Source organism: Pleurodeles waltl, chromosome 1_2 (genome assembly GCF_031143425.1).
Source record: "Pleurodeles waltl isolate 20211129_DDA chromosome 1_2, aPleWal1.hap1.20221129, whole genome shotgun sequence".
Taxonomy (NCBI): domain Eukaryota; kingdom Metazoa; phylum Chordata; class Amphibia; order Caudata; family Salamandridae; genus Pleurodeles; species Pleurodeles waltl.
In genome coordinates this window covers 1,295,458,465-1,295,484,092 of record NC_090437.1, presented here as the reverse complement: position 1 = coordinate 1,295,484,092, position 25,628 = coordinate 1,295,458,465, and the positions used below count along the sequence as shown (strand labels likewise).

General features: G+C 48.3%; 1 protein-coding gene across 2 annotated transcripts in view; it reads right to left on the bottom strand.

The window, feature by feature from the left end:
- The window catches only part of SIGLEC1 (sialic acid binding Ig like lectin 1), a 278,498-nt gene extending 254,873 nt beyond the window's left edge, over positions 1-23,625 (bottom strand). The window contains exon 1 of one of the 2 annotated variants that reach the window (XM_069205241.1): positions 23,519-23,625. The gene's annotated coding sequence lies outside the window, so the exon portion shown is untranslated. The remainder of the gene's footprint in view (positions 1-23,518) is intronic. The other variant, XM_069205252.1, reaches the window with a different exon arrangement.
- Positions 23,626-25,628: the final 2,003 nt, after the last annotated feature.

Here is a 25,628-nt window from a genome sequence, read left to right as displayed (position 1 = left end):
CTCAAACATTTCAAGCATAGTTCTTGTCACATTTAGGTCAATGACTCTAAGTATTAAGTTCCCTCACAGAGAATGTTACAGTCTGTTGAAGCTAGGAGTCATTAGGCAATGTTAGTATTTAAATTGGAATTCCCAACTGCTTCTTACGGTTCCTGTATTTTGTTCATTTCTTTGGAGGCATCTGGGTGACCTATATGTTTGTGTTTTCCCTCGAGTTCTTGTTATTTTGAGAATAAAGGATCAAAAAAGTTCTTCTGAGGACTTTGGTGTTACTTTTGGCATACTGACTGAAGTGCCCTGGGAGGAAATGGAGGTGTGGCCCGAGTTAGAGTCTTGGCCAAATGGTGATTCCATTGATCTTGTGGTGGCCAGGTTTCCTCCACTTATTATAGCTACGTTAGATACTGCTTCTAGACTTTCTTTAGATGGAAGCTGGTCTATTGGTGTTCTTCTTGGGTTGCGGCTGATTGCATCATTCTGTTGTTTTTTGGCCGTCGTCTGTCTTTTTTTTTTGTGGAGTGGGAGTGGGCTGTTCCATCGTTTCCAGCCAGTCCCACACTAGTTGGGGTGAAGTGAAGAAATTAGTTCTATCTCCATGTGCCACTCTTAATTTGGCTGGGAAGAGCATAGCATATTGAATTCCCATGGTTCGGAGTCGTTTCTTGGCGTCTCTGAAGGATGCTCTTTGCTTCTGAGTTTCTTTAGTGAAGTCTGGAAACAGCATTATTCGTTGATTATCAAGCATGATGTCCCCCTTGATTCTTGCCTGAGAAAGGATGTAGTCTCTATCTTTAAAGTGCAGTAGTTTGGCCACCACTGGTCTTGGACCTGCTCCTGGAGGGGGGAGTCTGGTTGGCACTCTATACGCCCTTTCGATTGCGAAAAATGGAGACAGCCCTTCTGGTGGGATTATTTGTTTTATCCATTCTTCAAGGAACGCTTCCATTCCTTGTGATCCATGTTCTGATTTTTCAGGAAGACCTACTATGCGAATGTTACTCATTCGAGCGCGGTTTTCGGCATCCTCAGCTCTAGTTTCAAGCTGCCTCACTCTAGTTGTTAGATTGTTCAGGTTGGTGGTGTAGGATTTTTGATCCGGAATCATTTGTTCCAGTGTTCTCTCGTTTGCACTTACCCTATCTGACAGTTTTCTATGATCATCTCTTAAGAGCGAGAGGTCCGAAGTCAGGGAGTCTATTTTTTGTTCTAGTGCTTCTCGGGAGTCATTTATCGCTGTTAGTATTGTGTCCAGCGTGGTTTCTGTGGAAGGAGAGTCAATGTTTGTTGTTCCTGCTTGTGTTTGAGATGTGGGTTGAGCCAACGCAGTTTCCTCTCATTCAGGACCTTCTCTTTTCTTGGGTTTACCCATTTTGTAGTGTTCCGAGAGCCTGCTTGTTTTGATTAGGGAGCCTGTGTATCCAAGAGTTAGGTTCTCCTTTGATGTTGCTATAGATCGTTATTGTGAGGGCTGAAGGTCGGAAGATAGTCTGTGGTCGTTCTGCGTTTCTGGCTAGGGCGCTCTATCTGTTAGCGTTGGATCAGTCCTCGACTTCTATTTAATTGTACCCTATTTCACTGGGTACTGGGTATTACTCTGCTGTACGGTATTCCTGCCTCTCTCACTGGGATAGGGTCTTCAGAGTTCCATTACCATTGGAATCGTCAGATTTAGGGAGGGCCGTTGTGTTTCAGTCTCTCCGTTCCTCCTTCGACTCTCTCAGATTCAGCTGCTCTCTTCGTACCCTATTTATGACTCTCTCAATTCCCGAGATCCTATTTCCCTGGGTGCTGGAAGTTAAGCTACAATAAGGTATTCCTACTTCTCCCTCTGGGGCAGGGTCTACCGTGCTCCTCCGTCTCTCGTAGCGCTAGAATCAAGGATGGCCGTTGTGCTTCGGTCTCTCTGTTCCTCTCCAGACTCACTCATACCAGTCGCTCTCTACGCTCTCCAATTGCTCCTCGTCTCCCATTCGATCCCTCAATAGGATCGATTTGTCAATTTCTGCTCGGGAGAGTACTCGATGCTAGTGTTGGAGAGTTTCGTTACTATTATTCAGTTGTATGCTAGGTGTTGGGTATTAAGTTGCTGTAAGGTATTCCTGTTTCTCCCTCTGGGGCAGGTTCTTCAGTGTTCCACCTCTCCTCGTGTCGCTAGAATCAGTGTAGGCCGTCTCGTTTCGGTTTCACCGCTCCCATCTCAACTCTTACAGATCCAGTCGCACTCTGTTTGCGTTTCCCCTCTTCCCCGAGCACTCGGCGGGTTCTTTTGCCAATTTTTGAATTTTACCCTCTCTCCTCTTAAAAGTTGGAGGAAAGGGTGCAAAGGGGCTTGCACCTACCGGGGGTTTCAGGGGATGCCCAGCGCCGCTTTGATCGTCGTGGGAACTTTTCTTTTTTCAACGTGGCCTTCCGGCCGCCATCTTGGATTTGCCGATCAGGATTTTCTTTTCTGGTTTTCTCTTTTTCTTTAGTGCTTATTTGGGTATGCTATTCTCCCTGTATGTGCTCTGGATGTTCCGGTCATCGGAACTCTGTTCCTGTAGTTGGTTTAAGGCGATTTGCTGTCAGGGTAATATCAGGCCCGTGAACGCTATTCTGAGCTCCGCGCTCCCTCAGTAAGAACGTTTTACCAATTACAGCTTGGGAGGTACTCGTTGTTAGTGTTGGAGAGTTGCTGTAAGTTATTCCTGTTTCTCCCTCTGGGGCAGTGTGTTCAGTGCTCCACCTCCCCTTGTGTCGCCAGAATCAATGTAGGCCGTCCCATTACGGCTTCATCGCTCTCTTCTAGGTCCTTACAGACCCAGCCGCACCCAGTTTGCTTTAGTCTTCTTCTCCGAGCCCTCGGCAGAGTCTTTTGCCATAGTTGGATTTTTCCGCCTCTCCTTTTAAGGGTTGGAGGAGAGGGTGCTTAGGGGCTTGCACCTACCGAGGTTTTCGGGGGATGATCGTCGTGGGAACTTTTCTTTTTTCAGCGTGGACTCGCGGCCGCCATCTTGGATTTGCCGATCGGGATTTTCTTTTCTGGTTTTCTCTGTTTATTAGTTCTTATTTAGATGTGTCATTCTCCCAGTATGTGCTCTGGATGTTCCAATTATCGGAACTCTGTTTCTGTAGTTGATTTAAGGCTATTTGATGTCAGGATAATATCAGGCCCGGTGGACGCTGTTCGGAGCTCCGCGCTACGTGTGTAGCTCCATTGGTCGCCAGCCATGCCCCCCGGAGGACAGACTCTTGTGCGTGGTGGCAGAGTCTTGAGGGAGTGCCTGCCAAAACAGCAGAGGACTTGGTAACTTGGTGGGCACCCTCTAAGTGTGCCACGGCGGCACATGCTAGTTACTCCTGAGCATGGGCATCATGCTCAGAGTTAAAAAGCAAGATGTTTGATACCAAACATGGCGGGGAATCTGCCGGGCCATCACAAAGCTGGACATCCTGGAACTGCCCAGATGCCAGTCCATGTTATCCCATGGACCGCTGGTTACTCGTGGTAGCATTACGTTTTAAATGCGGGGTCACATATGCTCATGCATATATGTCCTCAGTCATAGTACAGTGCACCTTGCCTCCTGGGCTATAGGAGGCCTGCCTTAGGGGTGACTGACCTGCACTATGGGCAGTAAAGGGACTCTGCCTGCACCTAGTGTGGGCAGAGTCGCATTTGAGCAGCAGGCTACTCGTGCAGGCTGACATGGCAGCTCTACAGTCTCATTTTTACTAGGGTCACACAGGGTGGCACAATCAGTGCTGCAGCCCTGGTGACCCCTTTACCACCCTGCCCTGGGTACTACCAGTACCAATTACTAGGGACTTACAGGGGTGGTAAAGCCCTTGCCAATTCACCTATGCAATTAGACATACAGTTTAAAGGAAATAGAACAGGTCTGGTTAGCAGGCCTCAGTACACTAGTAGGTCAAAAGCAACAGCAAAAAGTGGGGAGACCATCCAAAAAGGGGCATTTTACAACAACACAGATCCCACAACCTAAGAGCAAGAAGGAGATCACAGGCTTCAGGATGAACTTTAGCTAAAGAAAGAGACGTTTGGTGGAACTCAGCCTACAATCGGTGTAAGAACAATTGTAGAATAATTTAGTTGGTCAAAAGGAAAAAACAAACAAAACAAATGATTCAGAAATTCTTGAATCATACTGAAAAGATTAATAAAATAAGATATTGGAGGAAAAAGAAAAACAAACTAATAAGTAAAATTTGACAGCTATCATCTAAGCTTAGAAACTGGCATAAAAATTAAGGGTCAAACCGTGGTCAGAGAAAAAAAGGCTAAAGCAGTTTTGAATAACAAAATAAGGGAAACATTTAAATGTGACCCCAATATCAGAAATATGGTGATAAAAGATTGTAAGAAGGGTTTCAGGAGAGAAATAAGAAGGATTGATTTGAAGGAAAAGGAGTATATTTGGTCTGAAGTAATTTTGGCCCTACGCAGTGGGAGAGAGAAAACCTATTGGTCATTGGTTGGTAAAACAGTAGGGGAATTAAGAAATTAGAGGTGTGACCCATAGCCTGGCTGATGAGGGTGATACCCCGAAACCTGTCCCAGAATGCTTGTCTCCGGTTCCGGGAGCACCTGGCCTTGCAGTTTGGGCTGGACTGTTCCCCTGGGGAGCGGGTTCAAAACTGATTTGCATAGAGCAGGGTCAAAATTGGAAAGGCATTGCGTGCAAAAAAATAATTGATTAAACCCAGATCTGTGACTGGGGGTGAATTTTTGATTTCTTCAGCATTTCATCCATCATCTGTTCTTTTTTAATTTGTCGCCCTAATTTGGAAGGGTATGCCCAGGCTCGGGTCCCGTGCTCGCTATGCCACCAGATTCAAGCTAGCCTGGCTGATGTGAGGTGATACCCCGAAACCGGTCCCAGGATGCTTTTTGGTCCAGGGAGGACCTGGCTTGCCATTTCGGGCAAGACTGTTCCTATGGGGAGCAGGGTCAAGACTGGTTTGCATATGGCTGGATCCAAACTGGAAAGGCATGGTGTGCAAAAAAAGATGGATTAAACCCAGATCTGTAACTGGGGGTGAATGTTTGTTTTGTTCAGTATTCCATCCATCATCTGTAATTTTTGTAACTTTCTAAAGTGGCATTTTCAGAATTGTGATTTAAAATCTGACTTTACCATTAAAAGGGTTTTAAATTAAATTCTTTAGACACCAACTGTGACATTCTTACCTGCTCTAAATTAAAAGTTATCACTTATTAATTGTAATAACATAATGTCAATGTTATCATATGGGAGAGGTAAGCCTGGCAGTAGGGAAAAACAAATTTAAGAGTTTTTCACTACCATGGCATGTAAAAGTTAAAGGTATATGTCCAACGTTTTAAAAACATTGACTCCTGCCCTATGAGATGCTTAGGGCCGACCCTTCGGGTGACCTAAATGTATTAAAAAGGAAGCTTCGGGTATGGTAAAAGGTTTATTGAGCCAGATCGATATGGCAAGTTAAAACTGCACATGCATACTGCAAAGGGAGGCTTGAGACATGTTTTAAATGGCTACTTAAGTGGGTGGTACAATCAGTGCTGCAGGCCCACTAGCAGCATTTAATTTACAGGCCGTGGGTATGTGTAGTACCACTTTACTAGGTACTTGCAAGTAAATCAAATATGCCAAATGGGAGTAAGCTAATGTTACAGTGTTTTTAGGGGTGAGCACAGGAACTTTAGTTCTGGTTGGCAGTGGAAATGTGTGCAGAGTCCTAAGGCCAAAAAGACAAGAGCAGCAAAAATGGAGGAGTAAGGCAGAACATTTGGGGGAAGCCCACGCTATGGTTGACAGGTCTAACAATGGATGTTGAAGCTGAGGCTCGACCAAGTGCAAGATTTTATAAATTGGAAATGCAACATCATGATTCATAAAAAAGAGCCCCAAACTGAGGATATTTGTCCATGCTGTAAACAATTTTCTTTGTCCTTATTCCATATATTGATATTCTGTCCTGCGTTTAACCAAGAAAGAAGGAGTGTTTTTGGTGCCTGCTTTTAGAGAGCTCCAGATATGCCCTTGAGGACTCCCCCTGCGGTCCATACTTTTTTGCATATTTTTTTTCACTACAAAGCCCTTAACAAAAAAATAGAAAACCCACATAGCTCAGTGTGAAGGCCTCAAACCTTCACACTGAGCTTTGTGGGTTCAAGTCCAGCTGGACTTGTTTTCTTTTTTATTATTATTTTTTTTTAATTAAAAAATGTTTACTTTTTAAAATACGTGAATTTTTTGTTGTTGTTAAATCTAACAAAAATATCTCATTCTATGTATATGAGATATTAAAGCCTAAAAAAAACTCTTTCTCACTTTCTTTCTCTCTTTCAATCAATTTCTCCCAGTCACACACCCACTTAGACACTTACTCAAAGACCCACTCAGACACTCACGCACCCGCTCACAGACCCACTGACACCCTCATACGGCCAAACGCCGTGAGCTGCGGTGTTTGGATTAATGTATAGTAATTAAAATTACTATACGTTAAAAAAAACAGAGAAATTCACTGAAAAAACAAAGGTTACAGGGACGTTATAGTTAGGAAATAGAATAAAAAAACCTTAGAAATTCACTGAAAAAAACAAAGGTTACATGGACATTATAGTTAGGTTCTGAATTTATTCGTACAAAATTGTAGAAATTCAGCAGTTATAGTTATCTGAGCTAACTATAACTGGCGCTCCCGTAATGCACTGCTTATGACCTCAGATATTACATCACTCTTGACATGGTCAGTGACATCACTGATGACATCTCATATGACATCACTGATTACATCATCCACACAAACAGTCATACACCCACTCATTTGCTGATACAAACTCTTGTATACCCACACACACACATCTGCCCACAGTTATTCCGAGATGCATGAAAGTAGTGATATACAGACATTCATTCAGTCAAACAGCCACTGACACAACCACTCACTCTCCCATACACTACTACTGAGCTAATCACAGACTCATACAGTTACTTACACACTCACACATACACCCACTGACACACCCACTCATACTCACGCAGCCCATTAATAGATCACTATTCTAGTGACACATCCAGTTAATCAGCTGTACAGTCACTGACACAGTCACTGACTCATTATTAAAGCCACTTACACACGCAATCACTCAACTATACAACTATTCACACAGCAACTCACTCATATGAACAGGCACTTACATACCCACTCAGTCACCCATACAGCCATTCACACAGCCACTTACTGACCAACACAAGTTCTCACACATCCACTTACTATCCTATACAAAAACGGACTTGCCCACTCAGTTTACGATACAGCTATTCATACACCCACTGACTGTTGTATACAGTCACTGACAAAGCCACTCAGTTATACTTACAGCCATACAGTAAGTGACTCACCAATACAGTGACACCCTTTCACTGACCCAGACAACCACTCTGACACCCACCCACTCACACATGCAGCAACCCACAGACCCACTCACTAAATGAAATGCAGCTGCTCACAGTCACTTGCTCAGTTATACAGCAACTTACACATTCATTCAGTCTCCCACACAGCAAATGATTCAACCACTCATTCACCCATAGACACACTCACACATAGATGCAACCACTTACACTTTTCAGTGAATATATATCTATGTGTGTGTTAGCTATATATTAGATATATTAGATATTATGGAAGATGGCCGGGAGGATATTAACTGATAGTTGGCTGCGGCAGAGTTTAAATTAACCTGTTTTATATATATGTGAAGTATTATTTGGGGGTTTGATTTTAACTATCTGCTGTAGGCCATGGGATAAAAGTCATCTTGTAGGTCATGACAGAGATTGTTTATTAACTTTTCTTTTAATTCCATTAATATGTGTGCATTTGTAATGTCTCTGTGCCTTTACTGGCTCAAACCCAGTGCTTAATTTGTGAAAAAAAGAAGTGCTGGGGCCCTTGTCAGGAGACCACGGTAGCTTGCACCACCCATTGTTCCCGCCAACGCTGCCAATAACCTTACCAACGCAACCACTAACCATGACACTTCTACAAGTGTGACAGTTCTGACTATTCTACGGGCCTGATTTGGAGTTTGGCAGACGGATTTCTCTGTCACAAATGTGGCAGAAATCCTGTCTGCCATATTACGATTTCCATAGGATATAATGGAATTGTAATATAGTGGACGGGATATCTGTCACGTTTGTGATGGAGTACCCCATCCCCCAAAATCAGACCCTAGGTCACCCAAAGTATAAGAATGGCTTCGGCGGTCGTTATCAGTCATTTTTATTGTGTATAGAATTACTAGACAACTGTTGTGGTGCTCATTCCAAAATTAGACAGACAGCGCCACCATGTGGCAGACTGTCATAAGTGCCATTGCCAACAGTTGAGTGCCAGTGCCGAGCACTGGAAACCACCAGCTCAAATTAAGCACTGCTTGAATCAAAAAATAAAAGTAAACTGAAACAGGAGCCAAAACAACATCAGCCACCTACATGGGTCACAGGTGGACAACAGACTAAGGAGCTGCAGGTCATTAGGGAGCTCATTGGAATCCTTGGCCCAGAAACTGCAAATAGACCAAAAGCTGCTGGGCATCCAGGATCTACAGTGGCTGCCACTACACAGAGGAGAAGGAGACCTTGGAGCTCCAGAAAGGCTAATTAATGAAGTAACAGGACAGGCAAGAATGGGACCTACAGGTGCAATTAATTCAGGAGTGCTGGAATTCTCAGCCAAGGAGAAGAGGGAGCTCTGCAGCATCGAGCTCCAGGGATATTGGGAACTTCAGGGAAAATGAGGATTTTTGAGAGAGGGAGATCATTCAGGATGTCCTTGAACTGCCAGAAAAGCAGAAACAAAAAGGAGACCCAGAGTAACAATGGCTGGATCAGAGTGTAGGGCTTCAGGACCTGCAAGAGGAACAAGGCCTGGCCTGGCCAAGGAGAGCAGCAATAGGACTGTTGAACAGGAACCCAGCAGCTGGAATCACAGGGGGTGCAGAGCAGAGTCACAGTGTGGAGCTTCTATGAGAACACAAACTGCCGTAGATCTTCACGGCAGAACAAGTGAGAAGGGCATGCAGTAGCTGCAGGTTAAACAGGAGTTGCAGGCATGCATGAAGGTGCGGAGATGGTAGGACCACAGGAGCTGCATAGGGTCTGGAGCTGCTAGGACTGAAGGAGCTGCATGAAGGTCTGGAGCTGCTAGGACCACAGTAGCTGCATGAAGGTCTGGAGCTGCTAGGACCACAGTAGCTGCATGAAGGTCTGGAGGTGCTAGGACCAAAGGATCGCACGAAGGTCTGAAGCTGATTGGACCAAAGTTGCTGCATGAAGGTCTGGAGGAGCTGCTAGGACCACAGTAGCTGCATGAAGGTCTGAAGCTGCTAGGACCAAAGGAGCTGCATGAAGATCCGGATTAGCATGGATGATTTAAGTAGTAAGGAGTGTCAGGGGCTGCAGCAGTGGCAGGAGCTGCAGCAGAGCCAGGAGCTGTAGGGAGGGCTGGTGTAGGAAGCTGGCTCTGTATATACTGTAACTAAATGAGATATAGTGTGCACAGAGTCCAGGGGTTCCCCAGAGGCTTGACAGAGGCAATAATAGATAACACTAATGCTCTATTTGTGGTAGTGCCGTTGAGCAGTTAGGCTTATCAGAGGGTAATGTTAAGCATTTGTTGTACATACACCAGCAATAGAAGAAACACACACTCAATGACTTAACTCCAGACCAATAGGATTTTATGTAGAAAAATATGTTTTGTTAATTTCTAGAACCAAAAGATTCAGTTTGCAGTTAAGTACATAAAATAAAAGGTACTTTGCATATATATGATCAGGACTTTGAATAGAATCGTCAATGTATACCATTTTTCTTAAAATGGCAAAAAGCTATTTTAAAAGTGGACACTGCATTTTTTAACAGTTCCTGGGGAAGAAAAGATAGTACAGTTTTGCAGGTAAGTATACAACTTACAGTTCTTATCTCTGGGGTGTAGGTAGTCCATTGTTGGGGGTTCAAGTTAATCCGGAACACCCACCACCAGCAACACGGAGCCGTCAAAGAGGCAGCAAATTAACGTGGGCTCCTATGGAGACAGGGGCACTCAGAACTTGGTCGGCTTGCAGGCAAGTACCCGCAGTTTAAGAGGGCAGACCGGGGGGTTCAGGAGAGCACTGGAGGGGCCCCAGGTAGGCAGACAGCCTCGGCAGAACTAGGGCGGCCGGGTGTGGGGTGCAAACAGGGCATCGGGTTTTCAATGCAACTCTATGAGGGGACCCCCGGGGTCACTCTGAGACTGCAGATGAGGTCCAGGGGGGATTCTTGGGCAAACCACCGACTGTACAGGGAGGAGGGCAGCCTGATGGTCGATGCTGCACTGGGGGTCGATTTCTCAAAGGCTTGGGGCCTGCTGGTGCAGTGGTTCTTCAGTCGTCAGTTATCTTCGTCCAGAGCTCGCGTTCAGGGAGGTTCTTGGGATTCCCTCTGCAGGTGTCGTCGTGGAGGGCTCAACCCAGGGTGGGCTCTTGCTCACAATCGCCTGGGGACCCTTTCTTACTGGGTGGACCACCTGGACACGGGCCGTGGGCATAGGGTGTACAGGGGTCAGGACTCACGCATCTGGAGTGAGGTGGGAGTCCTTAGTTGTAGGTTTCTTTAGACAGAGCCACTGTTCTCAGGAGTTCTTGGTCCTTTTGGTTGCAGGGCAGTCCTCTGGAGTTGGCAGAGGTCGCTGGGCCCGCTGGATGCGTCTCTGGTCTCATTGCAGGTTCTTTGAAGCATGGGACAGGCCAGTAGGGCTGGGACCAAATCAGTTGTCGTCTTCCTTCTTCTCTGCTGGGGGTTTCAGCTTAGCAGTCCTTCTTCTTCTTGTAGGTCGTCAGGAATCTGGTGAGCTGGGTTCAGGGCGGCCCTTAAATCCTAGATTTATGGATGTGTTAGGGATCAGAGGGCAGGAGCCTATGGCTACAGTCCCTGAGGATGGCTACACCCTCCTTGTTCCCACTCCCTTTGGGGAGGGGGGCACATTCCTATCCCTATTGGTCCCTGTCCTCCAAACCAAAATGGAGGATTCTGCAGCGAGGGGGTCACCTCAGCTCTGGATACCTTAGTGGTGGTCCTGGCTGGGGTGGTCACTCTTCCCTGTTTTCCTTAATTTTCCCGGCAGACTTGCTGCCAAAGGTGGGACTTTGTCAGGGGAGCGGGCATCTCCACTAGCTGGAGTGCCCTGGGGGCACTGTAATCCGTGGCTTAAGCATTTGAGGCTCACCGCAAGTGTAACAGCTCCTGCAGGGTGAAGTGTGAAGCAGGACTGGCTTTGTTTCTGACCACAGAGTGCACAAAGGCACTCACCCCATGTGGTCAGAAACTCCTCTGGAAGTGGCAGGCTGGCACAGACCGGTCAGTCCTACACTAGCAGTTGGGCTAACATACAGCGAGCATCTCTAAGATGCCCTCTGTGTGCATTTTTCAATAAATCCCACACAGGCACCAGTCTGGGTTTATTGTGCTGAGAAGTTTGATACCAAACGTGGCGCACTTGGCTGGCTTGCCTTGACAACTATTTCAAGGTCACCAAGGAAGCCAATGGCGAGGCAAAACGCTCCCTCCTACTGCATTACAGTGCGGAAGAGATCTTCAAATTGTTTCACAACCTCCCCAAGACTGGCAGCAACAGTGACTACAATGGCGCTCTTAGGACCCTAAATGCACACTATGACCCTCAGATGAATCCTGATTTGGAGCACTTTATGTTACGTCAAGCTCACCAGTCCGAAGATGAATCCATCGGCCTCTTCTATGTTCACCTGCAAAAGCTGGCAAAAACATTCACTGAGCATGATCAGAGTGCTTTCAGATCATAAAGGGCTACCAGTCGGCTATGTTGAACCATCCCATCCTCTGCCGGCCCAGGATGCCTCTTGACGACATCCTAATGCTTGCCTGCTCTCACCAATGATCATGCTTAACAGATAAAACGGTTTTTGCAGAAGCTTTCCATCATGCCAGAGCCAGCCCTGCAGCCCATTACAGTGGAAGTGGACACTGCCCTTGCCAGGGGCCCTCCCTGCCATCCCAATCCTGAGTTTAAGTCAGGTAAAGACTTCCTGCAAAACCAGTGTGACTACTGCAATCTCTCTGCTGACCCTCTCAACGACCGCCCAGCCAGCAGCAAGATCAGCTCTGATTGTCTCTGGCCAAACCATTTTTGCAAAGGTCTGCCGAAGGGGACATTGGTTGTTCACCCCTCAAGGCTGCAGTATACCACGCCCAAAAGGAGTGGGGGCAGTCACACATGACCCTGCACCCATTCTGGGGAGGTAGCTGCCTACCACCTAAATTTCAGTCCTGTTTGCCATGGGCCTTGGGATGCAGATCTTAATCTTTAGTGTGGCCATGATCTGGCTCCCTGAGGCCAACTATCAAAACATCTCCCTCCAATTTATCCAGCCAGGCCCTCAAATGGCAGAGGTCTGTTGTTCCAGTTGCATGCCGAACGTTTATAGCTATCGCTGGGGAATGCACAGGTGTGCTCCCCCAGCCTCCAGTGCGAATAAGGGCCAAGTAGAAGGTCACACAATGAATTTTAGAGCAGAGAAATGTGCACTTTCCAGAAGTGGCATTTCTAAGCTAGTAATGACAAAACCACCTTTACCATAGGAAGGGGTTTGTCATTGCGAATTCAATGATAGGAAACATTATGAGGCTGTTCCACTGCAATCCACTTTTGCAGTTTGGAGTGGTTCCAATCAGTCCCCCATGTTAGCCTTATGGGAAAAGCAACCTCTAGTGGTAGGGAAAACACACATGGGTATTCTTCACTACCTGGGCAGAGAACACCCCTGTCTACCTGCCCTGCCTTTCATCTACCACTCGCTTCACCCCTTTGGTACTTACCCTAGGGGTGCCCAATTAGTAGTGGTGGGTCTCCTCATGGTTGGCTGGGGATTTAGAAAGGTCACCTTTAGCATACGTGTAATGGCGCTCACACAGGCCGGCAATTGCAGGCTGGTCCCAAGATTAAAACAACATGGTGCATGCGCAACAGTCAGGCTAACAATGGCAGGCTTAGCACACATTTGAAAATCCCATTGGTGCAAGTGCGCACACATTGGTAAATCCTAACGTGTAGGAAGTGCGCGCGCACTTTCACACTGTACTTACAGTGGGAAAGTGCCCAGAGCCCTAAGGCCACTAAAAGAAAATCAGCCAAGCCTCTGAGAAGAGCCGACCTCCTAGGTAGGAGTCCCACGACCGGTGAATCTGCTCACCATCAACAAGACGCTTATTTGTATTGAGGCCCCATGATGCAGGGATATAAGAAGGTGGCTCTCTTTATAGTGCACTAAAATGAAGTACACTGTGCAGAGACTCCAGTGAATCCCCAATTGGTTTGCAGAGGCAAAAGTAGACAGGACTAATGCTCTATTTTATGTTAGTGTGGGTGAGCAGGTAAGATTATCAGAGGATAGTGCTAAGCATTTGTTGTACTTGCAGACGCAATAAATGAGAGACACACTCAAAGAATAAATCCGAGACCAATTTAGAAAACTAACAATTCTTTTTATATATGTTCCAAACCCAAGAATGCCATAATCCAGTAAGTAGACTATTAAGCGTAAGTACTTTGCAGTTTCTAAAATAGACACTGCAATTTTCAGAGTTCTCTCAATTTTATCCTATGGAGGAAAAACAATGATAAACAAATACAGTGTTAACAACAACTTATGAAGCCGATCTCAGGAAGTTATGATAAGTACTTGGCACTGATCAGAACCACGCCAACAGGTCACACCGAGCAGCACTGGGGCGGCCAGGTGTAGAGGGGCATTTAGCGTCAGGTGCCCAATGGTTTCCTATGGGAGTTTGACCCCGTTACTAACAGGCTGCAGGCACTGGCTGGAAAGCCAGTCGGGGACATCAAACATGTAGGTAGTAGACTTGGTGTGCTCATGGACATAGATGCACCTTTGGTCCTCTTCTCCCATGCCCAGGGGCGATGGATGTTGGGGTGTCTTTTGGTTTTGGGTTTTCTTTTCCGGGAGCACATGAGGTCAGGGGGTCCTGGGTGTAGAGGCTGCAGGCGTCTTCGGGGAGTCCAGCAGGGGGAGACCCAGGGTGAACTCAAGCTCTCAGGAGCCGGGGGAAATCTTTGGCACCGATGACCCACCTCAGCTGGGATAGGGGTCACGGGTGTATTGGTTGCTGGAGGTGTCAGATTTTCTCTCACCACAAGCCTGTGGGAGAGGGGGCCTGCGTGCAGAGGCTGCAGGTGTCTCGGGAGACTCGAAGATGGGTGAGACCGAACTGGACTTGGTCTCTGGGCAGCTGGGGACCAGCGTTGGCACTGTCGGTTGGCTTCACCTCGGGTCGTGGATGTCGGGTGCAGGGTTCACTTCTTGTGTTGGGTTTCCAGGACTCCAGCAACTGCAGAGTCTTTTGTTTGGAGTTTCTTGTTGCAGGGCAAGTCTGGTGCCCACAGGAGACTTGAGTCTTTATTAAAGGCTGGACGAGTTGGCTTCTTGTGCAGGATCCTTCAAGGTCAGTAGGCAGGCCGGAGGGGCTGGTTCCACGTCAGCTGCTTCTTCTTTTCCTCTTTTGCTGGTGCAACTCTTCTTTGTCTGGGTTTTCTTAGGTTGTCAATATCTGAGTTCTAGGTTTCAGGGGTGCCACCTATATATTAAATTTAGAAGCGTTATAGGGAGTGCCCAGCAGTAGTGAATGGGGTGACCACCTTGAGGGTGACTACACCCTTCTTATGATCACTTCGGCTGGGAGGTGGGCATAACCCTAACTCTAGTGGCCTAATTCCTTCCAAACCAGAAGGAAGAATTTAAAAAGTAGTGTACACTTCAGCTCGTCCACCTTAGGGGTGGGACTGGCATGAAGTGGGCACTCCTCCTCATTTAACTCATTTTCCAGCCTGTGCTACCACCAAAAGTAGGATCAGGACAGGGAGGTTGGCCATCTGCACCATTTAAAGAGACCTGGGTCGCATTACAAAAGCAGCAAAGCCTTTGAAGCTCCCCGCTCTGGAATATCCAATCTGCCTTGGAGAGGAGGTAACACCTCCGCCCAGTGCAGGCTTTTGTTTCAGGCCCTCGAGAGCACTGGCTCTCACCTTGGGGGGCCAGAAATGTGTCTGTGCTGGCTGGAATGGTCAGGACCAGCCAGTCAACACACTAGTAGTTGGTAGGTATTCCGGGGGCTTCTATAAGGTGCCCTCTGTGTGCATTTATTAATAAATCCATCACTGGGGTCAGTGAGGGTTTATTATTCTGAGTTGTTTGATTGTTTGACACAAAACATCCCAGGATTCAGAAAAGCCATCATGTAGCTGGGGAACTCATAATGACCAGTGTCCAGCACATGCATTTAAAATGGCTTCCCTGTGCACTTACTATGTCTCCCAATCGATAGAGACATAGCAGGAGCATATGTGCTCACACATGTGCCTTGATGCACCCTGCCTTACGGGTGACTTACACCTGGCACATGCAGTGATAGGGGACCTGGCACACAGGGGTGTGTGACAGCTCATGTTTTCAATTTAGCTTGCACAAACACACGCAGTCTGCAATGGCAGCACTGTGTGCGTTTGGTGAGGGGTCCCTGAGGGTGGCACAATGGGTGCTGCATCCTGCACACACCTTCCTTGGTACCCCCGCCCTAGGTACCAGGGGTACCATTTACCAGGGACTAACTGTGGTAGCTAAGGAGTTTGCCAATTGTGCAAAACAACTGTGCAGTTTTGGGGAAAGAGATCTGGCACTGGGGACCTGATTAGCAAGGACACAGTGCACTAACAATCAAAGCCAAATGAGAAACCAGGGAAAAAGTGGGGGCTAACCATGTCAAAAAGGGTGCTTTCCTACAAGGGTCAACACTCCTTATATGCCGGCAATGTTCTTGGGGCTCTGCACCAGGCAATCCGGTCTCCAGGCACAGTTCTTAGTTCCATGCTCATGCTGTGCTATCAGCTGGGATTCAGCAGATGATGTGGGGACTTCTGAGGGCACTGCTCTCCAGGTGTCACAAGTTGTCGGTGATGGTCCCTTGCATGAGGACTTTGATGTCCATGAGACCTCCACAAAAGAACAAGGGGCAAGCCTATAAGCCCTTTGGGAACACACTTCTGGGTGCCACACAGCAGCAAGTAGTCGCCCAGGCTAGCAAATATTCAGGAAGGGTGTGCGGTCCCTTCCAATGGCAGTAATCCTCCTTGTGCACAACAGATTATACCAGTTACATCATTAGACTACACTAGAAGATGCCTCAACAAGGTCATCGCTATTTTTGGTTCCCCAAAACTCTTAAGAGCGATAATGAGCCCCCATTTCAAATTATGGACTTTGAACTATTTACACAATAGGAAGATCATATTCCGGTGGCCCCCAGCTAATGGAGAGGTAGAAAGACTGACGTGCACCCTCAACAAGGCTGTCAGAATCTGATGTGTACAACAAATCAACATTTATGAGGCAGGCCTCAAATCCCTTGGGGTTGTACAGATGCACTCCCTATAGCACAACCCACAGGGCACCTGCTGACATCAAGTTTAAACGTGCTGTCTGGGAAAACATAACCCATGCAGGTACATTGACCCCAGAACCTGTTGATGTGGTAGCCATGCAACAAAGGAGAGCTAAGAAAAATGATAGAGCCACCCTAGCATGCCACACCAAAACTTCCAAAATCTGTGTGGGAGACTGGGTCCTGGTACAAGACCGACATCCTGGAAGGACGTTTTGACTTCCCTTTGAGGTCCACTTGCTTCTTGTGGTCGCCCAAAAAACAAACAATGGTGACCCCAGAAATAACTCACGACTAAGGGCCCCATTATGAACCTGGCGGTCTTACGACCGCCAGGTTTGCAGATGCGGCAGTCCGAGTACCATATTACGATCATGCCGGTTGTGCCGCTGTCAGACCGCCAGCACTGCCAGGATTAGTCGTCCCAGGGGTCTGGCAGTCGTGGCGGTCTTAATCCGCCAGGGCAACGCTGCTTTCTGCGCTGCCCTGGGGATTACGACTTCGTTCTCCGCCAGCGATTTCATGGCGGTAACACCGCCAAGAAAAGACTGGTGGAGAATGGGTGTGCCCCCCCTCGCATTGCTAGAGTAGCGTCATCTTTTTTTACGGTAGTCCAGCAATGCGTTGGTTTAGCACCACAGATGAGCCCGAATTTCTGACGCATCTGTGGAAACTTGTGCCATGGAGCGCTGTATTATAAATACCGCTCTACCTTGACATTGTTAGGGGGTCCAGGGCTTTGCAGACAGTGTACATGGCGAGGGTGCTGGTGCTCGTAATCGAGCCGGCGGCAATGCTGTAGGGTGTTTCCTGCTAGGCCAGCAGGCAGAAACTCATGTGTCTGCCTGCTGACCTAGCGGTAAACTCATAATGGGCCCGGCGGGGAGGTAGCCACAATGCCATTGCAGCAACCTCCCCGTCGGAATTTCAGTGGACGCGAAATCGTTTTGAGGCCCTAAGTCACAAGAAATCTATCTGCCTTCATCAAATGGCACCTTCCAAGTGCAGGCCACTAAGATCAACAACCCCCTTAATCGCACCCAGGTGTGGAGAAAAGGCGCTTAACATGGAAGTGGGTCACCCAGTCATGGTCCTGAGCCACCTGCCATAACACCACCTACCCAAAGAGAAAAACCATCTGCAGAGACAACCCAGCCCCGCGGAATATGTCTTCCTGCTAGGAGTTGCCCGTTCAACCTGAGATATCACATCTCAAGGCCCAAAAGACTTAGGGGGTCATTTCGACCTCGGCGGTCTTTTGACAAGATTGCCGAGGGACAGCCGTGCTGAAGACCGTCAGTGGTGGCGGTTTTCCGCTCGGCGTATTATGACTGCTGGCAGCCCTTCGTCCTTTTCCGGACGGAGAGCCGCCAGCAGCCATACTGGCGGTCGGCGGGGAAGTGGAGGTTGCTCCACCTCCACCGCCACGTCAACAGAACACCGCCCACCGAATCACGTTCTGTGATTCGGCGTGGCTGTGTTCTGTTGACGGTGTGGTGGCGGTGGAGCAGCCCCCATGGATTCCGTCCCCTCCCGGAGGATCAACGGACCAGGTAAGTTGATCGTCCGTTAGGGGAGGGGGGTGGGGGGGTGTTGTGTGTTGTGTGTTGTGTGCGTGCATGGGGGGGTGCGTGTGTGTATGTAGAGGGGGTGTGTGAGTGCGTGTATGCATGCGGGGGTGTTGTGTGTTTGGAAATGAGTGCGTGTCTGTATGTATGTCTGTATGGATGTGTGCGTGTATGTCTGAATGTGGGTGTGTGCGTATGACTGTGTGTGTGGCTGTAGGCATGTATGTTGGTGTGTGTGCTGGTATGTGTGTTGTTGATGCCTGCGTGCGTGTCGGGTGTGAATGTGTAATGTAATGTTGGGGGTAAGGGTGGGGAGGGGGGTCCTGCCACCTTTGGGGGTGGCAGGGGTCGTGGGGGGTGTAGGGGAAGGACTCGGGGTGGGGATGGGAGGTGGGGGAGACCCCTATCAGTGCCAAGGAAGGAATTCCCTGGCACTGATAGTGCTCACCACCATGGATTTCATGGCGGTTCCAAACCCCATGAAATCCATGGCGGTCAGCCAGGTCATGATACCGCCGGCGATATTGTGACGACCGCCGGGCTGGAGACCCAGGTCTCCAGCCCAGCGGTCGGATCGGAGAAGTGGTGGATGACCATGGCGGTAACCGCCATGGTCATAATTCCAAACTTTTTACCGCCAGCCTGTTGGCGGTAAGACCACCGCTTCTCCGCCGACCGCCAGGGTTGTAATGAGGGCTTTAGTGCCAGATTTTAAGAAAAGTGGTGCAGCACGGTGCTGCACTAAAATTGCCAGTGCCGCGATGCATCACTTTAGAAATGCAGGGATGTGCTGTATTTAAGGGAATACGGCACACCCCGGCGTTTCCCCCTGCGCTGGCTCTAAATTTAGCTGCCAGCGCCAAGGCAGGCATCCTTGCACCATCGTGCAAGGATGTCTGTGTTGAGGGGTGCGATTGTTTATGTGCGGGAAGGTGTCCCTTCGTGCACATAAACAATCACTAATAGCGCTTTGGCACTTTTGTGTGTGCTGCACAATGCAGTACAGAGAAAAAACAAAGCATAGTTTTCAAATGATTGTTTATGTACAGGAAAGGACACCTTCCTGCACATAAACAATCATTTCTGGTATTTTGCTTTTTCTATTCGTGCGGCACAATGCTGCACACATAGGAAAAGCAAAAAATGATAAGGAAGAAAAGTATTCCTGGGGGTGGCGTTAGATTTTGGCGCTGCCTCAGGTTTACAAGATTTCATAAATCTGAGGCAGCGTCAAAATGCAATGGGTGTTTCAGTGGCACGCCCATAGCAACACCCATTGCACGCCCCTTCCACGCACAGTGCTGTGTGGTAAGGGGTCATATTTACAGGGTGGCGGTAAGCCACAAAAAGTGGCTTAACGCCACCTTGTAAATACTGCGTTGTGCTTGGCGCTACAGGAGCGTCACTAAAAGTGACGCTCCTTTGGCGCTAGGGGCCTATAAATATGGCCCTTAAGGACTACTTGTGTGAGAGGAACCTGGAAGGCCAGTGCTGCCATCACATGACTTGCCCACAGAGCCCAGGTGGGTTATCCCACATAATGCTTGAATTGTGCCATGCTATCTTTACTGAAAGCTTTGGAGGAATGTAGCACAGGTGAGGCCATGCCTCCGCGCTGTGACGCATTCATGCACGCCCTGACCTCGCGTTAGAGGTCAGAATGAGTTAATATGAAGAAGCAAACCACACCCACGCTGCAGTTCCGGGGCGCGGAGTTAAACTGCACCTGTGCCTGCTGTTCACTTAGCGAGCGATCAGCCTGGGCCATTACTACAGTCCTGCGAGGAGCTGGGAAGCAGGTGCAGGAGCACAGCTTCACCCCCTAATAAATGTGTTATCTTGTAAATAGTTGAGTACAAATGCTTTCAGTCGGGTATAGTGAGCAAGGATTGAGGGGCTGCAGAGGTGAGCAGGGATCGACGGGTTGCAGAGGTGAGCAGGGATGGAGGGGGCTGCACAGGTGTGCAAGGATTTAGGTGCTGCAGATTTGAGCAGGGATTAATGGGGTGCAGAAGTGAGCATGGATCGAGGGCTGCAGAGGGGTGCACTGATCTAAGAGCTGCAGTTATGAGCAGGGATCGAAGGGTGCAGAGGGGAGCAGGGATCGAGGGGCTGCAGAGGTGAGCAGGGATCGAGGGGCTGCAGAGGTGAGCAGGGATCGAGGGGCTGCAGAGGTGAGCAGAGATCGAGGGGCTGCAGAGGTGAGCAGGGATCGAGAGGCTGCAGAGGTGAGCAGGGATCGAGGGGCTGCAGAGGTGAGAAGGGATCTAGGGGCTGCAGAGGTGAGCAGAGATCGAGGGGCTGCAGAGGTGAGCAGAGATCGAGGGGCTGCAGAGGTGAGCAGTGATTGAGGGGCAGCACAGGTGAGCAGGGATCGATGGGTTGCAGAGGTGAGCAAGGATCGAGGGGTTGCAGAGGTGAGCAGGGATCGAGGGGCTGCAGAGGTGAGCAGGGATCGAGGGGTTGCAGAGGTGAGCAGGGATCGACGGGTTGCAGCGGTGAGCAGTGATCGAGGGGCTGCAGAGGTGAGCAGGGATCGAGGGGCTGCAGAGGTGAGCAGTGATTGAGGGGCAGCACAGGTGAGCAGGGATCGATGGGTTGCAGAGGTGAGCAGGGATCGATGGGTTGCAGAGGTGAGCAGGGATCAAGGGGTTGCAGAGGTGAGCAGAGATCGAGGGGCTGCAGAGGTGAGCAGTGATCGAGGGGCAGCACAGGTGAGCAGGGATCGATGGGTTGCAGACGTGAGCAGGGATCGAGGGGTTGCAGAGGTGAGCAGTGATCGAGGGCTGCAGAGGTGAGCAGGGATCGAGGGGCTGCAGAGGTGAGCAGGGAGGAGGGGTTGCAGAGGTGAGCAGTGATCGACGGGTTGCAGCGTTGAGCAGTGATCGAGGGGCTGCAGAGTTGAGCAGGGATCGAGGGGCTGCAAAGGTGAGCAGTGATTGAGGGGCAGCACAGGTGAGCAGGGATCGATGGGTTGCAGAGGTGAGCAGGGATCGATGGGTTGCATAGGTGAGCAGGGATCGAGGGGTTGCAGAGGTGAGCAGTGATCGATGGGTTGCAGAGGTGAGCAGGGATCGATGGGTTGCAGAGGTGAGCAGGGATCGAGGGGTTGCAGAGGTGAGCAGAGATCGAGGGGCTGCAGAGGTGAGCAGTGATTGAGGGGCAGCACAGGTGAGCAGGGATCGATGGGTTGCAGAGGTGAGCAATGATCGAGGGCTGCAGAGGTGAGCAGGGATCGAGGGGCTACAGAGGTGAGCAGGGATCGAGGGGTTGCAGAGGTGAGCAGTGATCGAGGGGCTGCAGAGTTGAGCAGGGATCGAGGGGCTGCAGAGGTGAGCAGTGATTGAGGGGCAGCACAGGTGAGCAGGGATCGATGGGTTGCAGAGGTGAGCAGGGATCGAGGGGTTGCAGAGGTGAGCAGTGATCGATGGGGTGCAGAGGTGAGCAGGGATCGAGGGGCTGCAGAGGTGAGCAGGGATCGAGGGGTTGCAGAGGTGAGCAGGGATCGATGGGTTGGAGAGGTGAGCAGGGATCGATGGGTTGGAGAGGTTAGCAGTGATTGAGGGGCAGCACAGATGAGCAGTGATCGATGGGTTGCAGAGGTGAGCAGGGATCGAGGGGCTGCAGAGGTGAGCAGTGATTGAGGGGCAGCACAGGTGAGCAGGGATCGAGGGGCTGCAGAGGTGAGCAGGGATCGAGGGGTTGCAGAGGTGAGCAGGGATCGATGGGTTGGAGAGGTTAGCAGTGATTGAGGGGCAGCACAGATGAGCAGTGATCGATGGGTTGCAGAGGTGAGCAGTGATTGAGGGGCAGCACAGGTAAGCAGGGATCAAAGGGTGCATAGAGTGTTGTCCAATGGATTATAGGATTCGGCATAATTGCTTCCCACAGTCCCCCTACACTTCAAAGAGTAGAATACTCTTTCTTGGTTTCTTTTTGAATGTAAAAGTACAGTAGTGTGCAGTTCTGACTTTCATGGCAGTGTTTAGTGGCCTAACTAGTACGAGTCTAACTACCTTTTGTAGCTTCTGCTTTGAATATAGTTCACCATAGAGCCTTATGGAACCCTAAAAGGGTCTTCTGTGATCTTATTTCACCCGCCTGGATGCATAACCAATTGTGTCCTACATAGAACATTCATGAACCCCCAGACACAAAACCCTAGAGCCTTGTCTGCCTCAAACTCTGTGCTCGTCCATCTTCTGATCTTTAACACCTTTTTATTAATTAATTAATTAATACATAACTGGCCTGATTGAGTAAAGTTACAGGGAACTACACCCACACATACACACACCCACACACACACACACATACATGCACGCACACACTTACATACACATGCACACACACACACACACACACACACACACATACACACACATACACACATGCACACACACACACATACACACATATATGCATGCACACACACACACACATGCACGCACACACACACATACACACAAACACACTTACACACACATGCACACACACACACACACACATGCACACACACACATACACAAACACATATACAGACGCACACACACACCACACACAAATACACACACATACACGCATACACATACACTCACACTTACACACACACAAACACACACACATATTAATATATTTTTATTTTCAATCAGATTGGTATATATGAAGTTAATACACACAAACACACACACACATGCACACACACACAAACATACACACAAACACACTTACACACACATACACATGCACACACACATACACAAATGCACACACACACCTTCACACCCACATGCACACACACAAACACCCACACACACAAACACACATATTAATATATTTATATTTTCAATCAGATTGGTATATATCAGGTTAATACACACACACACATCCACACATACACACACAAAACCACACACACACATGCACACACACACATATACACACAAACCCACTTACATACACATGCACACACACACACATACAGACATGCACGCACACACACACATACACACCCACATGCACAAACACTGACACACACACATACACACACACATATACAGATGCACACACACACACATCCACACATATACGCACATACACACACACACACACACACACACACACATACACACACAAACACACTTACATACCCATGCACACACACACACATACACACATGCACACACACACACACACACACACACATACACACCCACATGCACAAACACATATACACACACAAACACTTACACACACACACATATATAGACGCACACACACACGCACACACACCACACACACATATACGCGCATACACATTCACTCACACACACACAAACACTTACACATTAATATATTTATATTTTCAATCAGATTGGTCTATATCAGGTTAATTCACTGTACTTACTTCTAACTTACCTTGCACCTGGAGCCGGCTCCTCCTTGGCAGCAGCTGGAGCGGAGCAGCTCTGACCCGACGCTTCTGCGGATTCCTCTGGACCACAATCATAAATAATCAAAGTTTCCCCCTAAAAATAATTGCATCCTCTTTCTCATGCCTGTTTCCTTCTTGTAAATTGATGATGTCGGCTCTTGTGGTTATTATTAGCATTTTCTTTTACTTTGAGTGACAACGCTTTAAGATTTGCGGAAAAACACTAATTTGGATGACACGAATTAACATGTATCCTCTTAGGAATTGAAACAGAGAATTAATACTAAATCGAAACTTAAGAGACAAGCTCTACTTTGTCATCATTTTCATACCATTATGATAGTACAGTGGCACTACGTTCATGCGATTTTGCAGCTGCGGCATTTTCCTCATAATTATGGATTTTCTGCTATTGCCACATAATTCACCAATATCTGCATAATCTGCTGATTTTAACAAACTAAATATTTCTAGATCAAACGGATCAAAAGTTACAAAAAACTTGCGGCACATCTTGCTGTGCAGTGGAAAACCATTTACAAATGTCGACTGGTTCCCTTTCTGCTGTGTATTGCTATATATAGTACTCATGAGCTAAAATCTTTGCTCAGATAGTGTTAACATGTGGAAAACGCCAAAATAATGAGATAATACTACCACAAAATATGCCCCATTCTGATGCATAATTTGTATTTTCTTCTCACATAATTTAGTCAACCCTGCCGCATATTTTGGTCCTCCCCTTCTGCATAATTCCAGTGGTCCCTCCTTAAGGGTTCTCCAACTGTTCCTTTTTTCCTTTAATGACACTTCTCGTGGCTCGCATGGATGGCTTCATATCTAAAAGTGCAGACGTGTAAAAGCATGTGTAGGGCAGAAAGATAAGCTGTTGGACCTGGCCCTTTTTGCAGGGTTACCCCAAACATTTTGCCTTCCTCCTCCTATTTCTCTGACCTTCTCGTTGTTGGCTTTAAGACTCTGGGCACTTTACCACATCTGACCAGTGCATGTCCTCTCTCGCCTCTAAACATGGTATAATTGGCTTACACCTGTTTGGCATATTTGATTTACTTGTAAGACCCTTGTAAAGTGGCCTACCATAAACCCAGGGCTGGTGGTGATTTTGAGGAAGACCCTCAGGAGGACCCTGAGATCAGAGAGGACTCTGAGAAAGAGGGTTCCAAATCAGCACCCTAAGAGGGCAGTGGCCCTGAGGAATTTGAAGAGAAGGGACACAATGACAGGGGGGTGCTACCAGTAGAGAAAGAGGACCCCATATATTGGGATTCTCTTGATGGGTCTAATGCCAGGAGCAGTGTCACCTCCCACACCCTGTCCCCTGAGGAGCTCAAGGATAGACAGGCTGAGAGGGACCTGAGGTTGCAGCTGTCCCAGCTGGGTGTGGAGGAGAGGGCAGAGGCTGAACGAGCCCTAGCTGAGGAGAGGATGGTGGAGGAAAAAAAACTTGCTCGTGAAGGAAGGAAATTGGCCTATGAGTGTAGTTTGAGAATTCTGGACTTACAAGCCCTGCAAGTAATGTCCAGTGGTGGCAGCAAAGTTAGTGAGTCCAGTGTTGAAAATACCATTCACATACCCACAGACTTGGTGCCTAGCTTCAAGGAGGGGGATGACATACATCTGTGGTTTCAGGAGTATGAGAAAGCTCGAAAAGTGCACAGGATCCCTGAGGATGATTGGGGAACTGTCATGTGGAGTCACATTCCTGGTGGTGGGAGGTATGCCCTACTGGCCCTAGAAGGGAGTGACAGGCAGATGAACACCTCCATGAAGGAAGCCCTGCTTAAGAAGTATGGATTCACCTCTGAAGAGTATAGGTTGAGGTTCATGGGCAGCTGGAAACGGTCTCAACAGTCTTGGGTGCAATTTGTGGAGTATTTTGGCAGAGCACTGGATGGTTGAGTGAAGGGTAGCACAGTAAATAATTTTGAAGGGCTGAAAAAAATCAGATTGCCAGAGACCACATATTCCATTTTTGTTTTCCAGGGTTACGCCAACATCTGTTGGAGTGTAAGGTCTCTGACTGCAGGCAACTTGCAAAGGAGGCAGACCTCTGGGTGAGTATGAGACAGTAGG